The sequence below is a fragment of the Copadichromis virginalis genome, linkage group LG7, assembly GCF_057382275.1.
Source record: "Copadichromis virginalis isolate Kocher_CV1m ecotype Utaka linkage group LG7, C_Virginalis_male_GT1.1, whole genome shotgun sequence".
In the NCBI taxonomy this organism is placed as follows: domain Eukaryota; kingdom Metazoa; phylum Chordata; class Actinopteri; order Cichliformes; family Cichlidae; genus Copadichromis; species Copadichromis virginalis.
The window spans coordinates 53,782,076-53,790,723 of record NC_140624.1 but is presented as its reverse complement, the minus strand read 5'-3'; positions in this window follow the sequence as shown (position 1 = coordinate 53,790,723).

The window sequence follows — 8,648 nt, the reverse complement described above, 5'->3', positions numbered from 1 at the left end:
CAACTCAGTATTCTTCTTCCTCCAAACACGACAAGTTGAGTTTATACCAAAAAGTTCTACTTTGGTTTCATCTGACCACATGATATTCTCCCAATCCTCTGCTGTATCATCCATGTGCTCTCTGGCAAACTTCAGACGGGCCTGGACATGCACTGGCTTCAGCAGCGGAACACGTCTGGCACTGCGGGATTTGATTCCCTGCCGTTGTAGTGTGTTACTGATGGTGACCTTTGTTACTTTGGTCCCAGCTCTCTGCAGGTCATTCACCAGGTCCACCCGTGTGGTTCTGGGATCTTTGCTCACCGTTCTCATGATCATTTTGACCCCACAGGATGAGATCTTGCGTGGAGCCCCAGATCGTGGGAGATTATCAGTGGTCTTGTATGTCTTCCATTTTCTGATGATTGCTCCCACAGTTGATTTTTTCACACCAAGCTGCTTGCCTATTGTAGATTCACTGTTCCCAGTCTGGTGCAGGTCTACAATACTTTTCCTGGTGTCCTTCGAAAGCTCTTTGGTCTTGGCCATGGCGGAGTTTGGAGTCTGACTGTTTGAGGCTGTGGACAGGTGTCTTTTATACAGATGATGAGTTCAAACAGGTGCCATTCATACAGGTAACGAGTGGGGGACAGAAAAGCTTCTTACAGAAGACGTTACAGGTCTGTGAGAGCCAGAGATTTTCCTTGTTTGAGGTGACCAAATACTTATTTTCCACCCTAATTTACGAATAAATTCTTTACAAATCCTACCATGTGAATTCATGGATTTTTTTTTCACATTCTGTCTCTCACAGTTGAAGTGTACCTCTGGTGCAAATTACTGACCTCTGTCATCATTTTAAGTGGGGGAACTTGCACAATCGGTGGCTGACTAAATACTTTTTTGCCCCACTGTATCTATATAATGGCTCACATGTTCACAGTTGAATTTTTTAACAGTACAATTTATTGTCAGAAATACAATATATGACTTTCCAAGTTAAAGAGGGTAAACAGTGAAGAGATTAAAGGTCTTTTAGTGATATCTTTAGTACGGTACCGTACTAAATGTGTACGGTATAACTCCACTTGATAATGTAGCAGTGGTTATGAGTTCATCCATTTGGACGGGTAAAGCAAGGTGGACACGGTGGAAACTGGCAGTCTGAATGTGCAGTGGAACCACTGCTTAGGAAAGGTGGCATGATTTTGCAATTTGCAATAGAGCTGGAGGTTATCCAAGCTCTCTGTTGCACTAAATACACACTGAGGTTCAAAGCACAGGGGAGATCTGGTGATTCTAAATTGGTATAGATGTGAGGTAGATAAAATGCCCCAGATAGTAAGATGACATTAAACTGATGCAGAGTTTTCATCCACATTATCATTATAGTCAAGATTGAAATCTCAGTGCTATATAAATGTTGGATCAATGTTAAAATACTGATGAAATCTGACAGTGTATGTGTATAACAGTGTGATTTAGTTGAAAAGTTGTGGCGTTCTAGTTAACCGGGAAATAAAAGCTATTATCAGTTAGACTGTTCCATTGCACCCCTCGCACAGTGGTACACCCCATCTGTACATATTGCTGAACATGCAATACATTGACATATATTGTAGATGTATGACTGTCACCATGGTCATTATTAGACACATCAAAAATGTCATTAACTGAAGTTAGATTGCTAACGTAACTGATACTTCAGGCGGATTATATTAGCTAGGATGAGTTAGTGAAACAGAGAGACATGTCTTAGGTGGAAAATTTAAAATCTGACCAAATTATGCCCTTTCCTTAACTTTTTCATGTCCTTCAGTCACTTTTTGGTTTTGGTTTCTTTTGTAGATGAGGCAACTCGGCAAATTGAAGCAGTAACAGTCTGTGAGTTCTCCTTTAACTATAAGTAGCTCACAGTTAGGATGATCCAGACCAGAGAAGTACATCATTCAGTGCAGGAGTGAATTTACCAAAATGATTGTAAACTAATCTTGATTTCATAAATTAAATAGCCTGATGTTGTCTTTTGCTGCTTATATGTGAGAGCCTAGTCTTTAATAGAACTGTTAAAATGTTTTAATCAACACCATTACATCATTAATTGTAATATTAGATAAGTAAAATACATTAATCTGAAGTATTTTAAGTAATTTGTTTTGTTTAACATTGGTTGAATTTCCACTTATGTCCTCTTGGTCTTTAGTAGTTACTTTCACATTGTTTTAATATTAACTGAGGGTGCAAAAGTGGTCAGAATTCAATGAAAATTAAGTTGACAGCGTGGCAGACCATCAGGGGACTCCACATACACCCAGCAAGAAGAAAAGTGGGAGGAGTAATGTTTCTGGGTTCTAGGAGATGTTTTGGCACCTTGTGAAACCAGTTGAGTGAAGCTCAGATTAAAGTTGGAGGAAAATGTGATAAGTTCTCGTGTCATCCTTACATAACTCCATAACAGTATAACTCTGATTTAACGTATATTAAATTTTTGTTTGCTTTCTGGGGTGACTAGTAACAACAGTGACGATTAGTTGCCCACGTTAAATTATTTGGCTGCCATGAGCAAATTTGACAATGGAAAAAAAGAACCACAGTAATGAAATTACAACTACTCACACTCATGTGAATACAATTCCCAATTGCATAAAATACAATTCACACCAAATCATATTGTCCTGGGTTACAATATCCTATTAAACATTATATAAAAAACAAATGCATATTAGTACTGTCAATAGATAATTAATTGCACAATTTTCTGTAATTAATTGTGATTAATCGCAATTACTTGATCAGTAGCCCGGTTGTAATTACATTTTTTCAACTTTATATTTAAGCATGTAACTGAAATTTATGCAATATAATGAAGTAAATGCAGAATAAACACAAAGAATGTATGCTTAAATTCAAAGAGAATTTGAATAGTTTTCTTCAGTCTTTTAGCATAGGTTATCTCCTGTGAAGTACAACTGTTTAAAAAACCTATATTAACAGGTAAGTATATACTAATATATTATATATACTAGTGCTGTCAAACAATTAAAAAAATATAATCAGATTCATCACAGGGTTACTGTGGATTAATTTTGATTAATCACGATTAGATATCATCCATTTTTATTCTATATTAATCGCATTTCATTTTGCATGAGCAAACAATCGAGAAAAAAGGGAAAATTTAGGCACTTAATATGTTTATTGAACATCTTGAACATTCATGTTAACAAAACACTCTGTAAACATTTATCCACTCTCTCTCTCTGTCACTCTTTGGGGAGGCACTTCAAGTCCTTGAAAGGAGGAACCAAAGCTATGTAAAGAGCGTGTTCTCAACCAGTGTTGGGAAGGTTACTTTTAAAATGTATTCCACAGAATACATGCCCCAAAATGTATTTTGTAACGTATTCCGTTACGTTACTCAATGAGAGTAACGTATTCTGAATACTTTGGATTATTTAATATATTATCATGATGTTTACAACTACATGAATATGATTTATTACTATTACTGAAGGTCCGTGGCTCCGAACCGTAGTAAAGGGACCTCTGGCTAATACGTCGGGTTCGTGTCGGGCTCGTAGCTGAAAACTAGCTTTACTTTGTTGTCTGGGTCAACTTTGCTAGCGAGAGACAGAGAAAGCCTGAGCGTTGAAAGCCTGCTCCAACGGAACTTACTGTTTCGGAGGAAAACACGAACACGGTGTACAGTCGAGTCTTAATTAGTGATGGGATTTCCGGCTCTTTTTAGAGAACCGCCTCTTTCGGCTCGGCTCACTAAAAAGAGCTGGCTCTTTCGGCTCCCAAATGGCTCTTCAGGTTGTTTTGTTGCTTTAATTAATTTACTATTAACAACAATATAAAATTATGCACAAAAGGAATTACTAATGTAAAAAAAAAAAAACCGGTGGTTTTATTTATAAATGTTTATATATAAATATATACGGTGGCCCCTAGAGACAAAGCACTTACAAACTCCAAAACACATTTCTAGCATGAACTGAACTTCCAAAACAGAGCTACCTAGATCACTTAAATTACACAGTTGAAAGCATATTTGTATTGTTTGTGTATTTATACACAAGCACTCATATTCTCAGAGCATGTGCTGACGAACTGACCGGAGTCTTCACTAAAATCTTCAACCTTTCCTTGTCATCAAACACCCAAACGTCCCGCCCTGCCTCAAAACCTCCACCATCATCCCCATCGCCAAGAAGACAGCTGTGGTCAGCCCAAATGACTACAGGCCTGTTGCACTTACACCTGTAGTGATGAAGTGCTTTGAGAGACTGGTCTGTCAGCACATCAGGGCCGGTCTGCCTCCCACTCTGGACCCCCACCAATTTGCCTACAGGACAAATCGATCCACCGAGGACGCCATCACCATAGCGCTCCACATTGCGCTGAGTCACCTGGAGCACCGAGGAAGCTATGTGAGAATGCTCTTTCTGGACTTCAGCTCAGCATTCAATCATATCATCCCGGAGATCCTGGTCCAGAAACTGTCTCACCTGGGACTCTCCACCCCCATCTGCCTCTGGATCAAGGACTTCCTGACAAATAGACCACAGTCTGTCAGACTTGGCCCCCACCGGTCCAGCACCATCACACTCAGCACCGGGTCTCCACAAGGATGTGTTTTGAGTCCCCTCCTGTTTACGCTCTACACATCCGACTGCTCCCCTACCCATCTCTCAAACACCATCATAAAGTTCGCGGATGACACCACAGTGGTTGGACTCATCTCAAGGGGGGATGAGTCGGACTACAGAGATGAGGTCAACAGACTGACTGAGTGGTGTTCAGTTAACAACCTCCAACTGAACACCACGAAAACTAAAGAACTTATCTTGGACTTCAGGAGGGGCAGAGCAGACCCGGCCCCACTTTACATTCACGGGAACTGTGTGGAGAGGGTACACTCCATGAGGTTTCTGGGCGTGCAGATATCTGATGACCTCTCCTGGACTGCAAATACCACGGCGGTGGTAAAAAAGGCCCAGCAGCATCTCCACTTTCTGAGAGTGCTCAGGAGGAACAACTTGGAGGAGAGGCTGCTGGTGACATTTTACAGAGCCACCATAGAGAGCATCCTAACGTACAGCATAACAACATGGTATGCAGGGTGCTCAGCTGCGGACAGGAAAGTACTGCAGAGGGTCATCAACACAGCCCAGAAGATCACTGGCTGCTCTCTGCCCAGCCTGGAGGTCACTGCAAACTCTCGGTACCTCAGCAGAGCTGGCAATATCATCAAGGACCACTCTCACCCCAGCAACCAACTGTTTGAACTATTACAGTCAGGCCGACGGTACAGGTCACATAAAACCAGGACAAACAGATTCAGGGATAGCTTCTTTCCCAGAGCTATCACCGTAGTAAATAAGCACAAAAACAATTGAACCTGCTTAACTATACCATACCGTCACTGCCATTATATTAATGCTGCTATCCTGTATATATCTTACTTACTATTGTTTGAGTACTTGCGATTATTTTATTGTACTTTTTATATTTTACATTTATATTTATTGTTTATCTTGCACCAAGGGAGTGGCACTCCAATTTCGTTGTACTCTGTACAATGACAATAAAGGCTATTCTATTCTATTCTATTCTATATATATTCAAATAAATAAAAGTGTATATATGTCTGCCTCTAAAAAGGCCCAAAACATCATAAAAGACACCTCACATCCTGGCCACTCCCTGTTCGAACTGTTGCCCTCAGGCAGACGGTACAGGGCAATCAGAGCAAGGACTAATAGACTCAAACACAGTTGTTATCCAACTGCAATAACACATCTGAATACTACAAAAAAATGTCCATCACGCCACTCTTGTGTTAATCTATGCACGGTCTGAAGCATGTGTGTGGGAATGTATGTGAATGTTTTACTGTTACATCTTATTAGTATTTTAAGTATTCTATCTATTTTATTTATTGAATTTTGTTGTTTTGTTTGTATTTTGATGTTGCTAGGGATGATGCAATGATCGGGGACCATTCTTAATTTCGTTGTTCTCGTGACAATGACAATAAAGTTTCTGATTCTGATGCTGAAATAATTTTAAAAAAAATGTTCATTTACCTGTTACTACCACACATCAAATCTGGTCGTTGGTACTGCCTGGCTTGTGTAGCCACTGGGTAACAAAAGCTCAACACTGCGCCGAGCATCCTGGAACACTTCTGTTGTGTTTTGTACGTGTTTTGGAGTTTTTACATGTTTTGGAGTTTGTACGTGCTTTGTCTGTCTCTAGGGGCCACCGTAAATATATTTTTATTTATTCACTCCACATAAAAAGTCATAAATAAATCATATAATACAAAAACCAACTATTTACATTTCAACTTTTAACTATTTACATTTTCAGCATTTTCCTTTTAAACAAATTTAAAGTGAAACAACACAAAACACTGCAAACCACAACACAATTAAATATAAATAAAAATATGAAAACAAAAAGAAGATGCACATTCTCTGTCATATGGGCCTGCATGAATAAACTTTCTGAATCCTTTATCATCCGCAACTAAAAATAGTTGTGGATGATTACTATACCTTTCTAATGTGACGTTGTTGTCCCTGGCTCTCTTCCTCTCTCTCTCTTCCTCCCGCTACTGCGAGTGTAACTACTAACTACCGCCCCCCCCCCCTCCTCCCAGCGCAAAGCACAAGGCTCGCATGCGGAGTGAAGCGCAAAAAAGTGCGAGAGAGAGAGAGAGAGAGGGTGAGAGAAAGCTATTAATCAGGAGCTCTATGGGAATCTCAGAGACACTGAGAACAAGAATCTGCAGCTTCAAGTAAAACTTGATGAAGCCCTGGAGAAAAACAAAGAGTTTCTTCAAGAGAAACAGCAACAGGAAAAAATGCACAAAAAGACACAACTTATTCTCCAAGACTTAGAAAGGAAAAATCTACAACTACACGCATGTTATAATGAAATGAAGGAGAAAATCATGGAACTAGAAGGAGAAAGGGAAAAACTGATAAAACAATGCTCAGGCATGCAGTACATTTTCAATGAAATGCTAAGCAAGAACTCAGAGCTTGAGGAACTTAATAACATCTTAAAATACAAAAATGATGAAATCCTGAGAAAGAACACAGAGCTCGAGGGACAGAATAAGAACTTAAACTACAAATACAGTGAAATCCTAAAAAAGAGCACAGTGCTTGAGGAACTTAATAACATCTTATAATACAAAAACAAGAAAATGCTCAGGAAAAACACAGAACTCGAGGAAATTAATAAGAACTTAAAATACAAAAACAATGAAATTCTGAGAAAGAGCACAGAGCTTGAGGAACTTCATAACAACTTAAAATATATTAACAAGAAAATGCTCAAGGAAAACACAGAACTCGAGGAAATAAGATAAGAATTTAAAGTGCAAAAACAATAAAATGCTTAGGAAAAACACTGAGCTTAAGAAACTTAATCAGAACCTAAAATACAAAAACAATGAAATGCTGAAAAAGAACACAGAGCTCGAGACACTTAATAACAACTTAAAGTGCAAAAAAAATGAAATTCTCAGGAAAAACAGAACTTAATAACAACTTGATGCGCAAAGACAATGAAATGCAGGTGCAAGAGCAAGAACTGGAGAAAACACGCAATGACCTGCACTTTACGCATGAGGAAATCCAGAGCAGAAATCGACAAAGTATAACACCGGAATACAGATATTCATGCTAATACAGGAGGCAAAATCTAAAGATCTGAAAGAAAAGAGTGAAGAAGAACAAGCAAAATTACAAGAACTAGAGGAAAAATGCAAGAAACTTGAGGAGGAAAATGCAATGACAATAGAAGAACTGAGCTCCAGGAACAGTGCCTGAAAAAGAAGGAAAAATGCTTCTGCTTTTTCAGGAGGAGGAGGGGCCCTTCTGCTTCCTCACTTGATTACACGAAGGCATAGCGTCCTCTTCATCCACCTCTTTTCTACCTCCCTTCTCTCCCTTTCTCCCCTAACTCTCCATCACTCCCCGTTTTTTCTTTCTCCCCTCTCCTCTTCATCCTTTTTCTTTTCTTTTCTTTTTTCCCCCCTACCCCCCAACTAGTCATGGCAGATGACCCTCACTGAGCCTGGTTCTGCAATAGGTTTCTTCCTTTTAAAAGGAAGTTTTTCCTAACCACAGTCGCCTAGTGCATGCTCAGAGGGGATTGTTGGGGTTTTCTCTCCTCTGTCTCTTTCCTCCTTTATATCCCTTTATTTTCATCTCTTCTCCCTTTCTCTCCTACCACCTCTCCATTTTTTCTTTCTCTCCTGCTTTTTTCATCCTTTTTCTTTTCTTTTTTCACCCTCACTTAACTTTTCTTAACTAACAATAAAGGAAAAATTGGAGCTCGCCACGGTGGGAGGGTCCATACCAAGTGCTTCTGACCACTCCAACTGCCTGCAAAATAGCGGAGAGACCCTCCTGGATACATCAGAGCCACTGCAAAAAAGTTGAGGTCCCCGAGGATTCCACTTTCTTCACAGAAATCAGCTAGTAAAGGAAAGTCTCACCCTCACTTGGTTGCTTCAGTGGTGAGGGGGAAGTGCTGATTGGGCGCCCGTAGGGAATTGCTCGCACTTCAACCTCCAGCCGCCAGAGGTGTGGACTCGAGTCACATGACTTGGACTCGAGTCAGACTCGAGTCATTAATTTTATGAC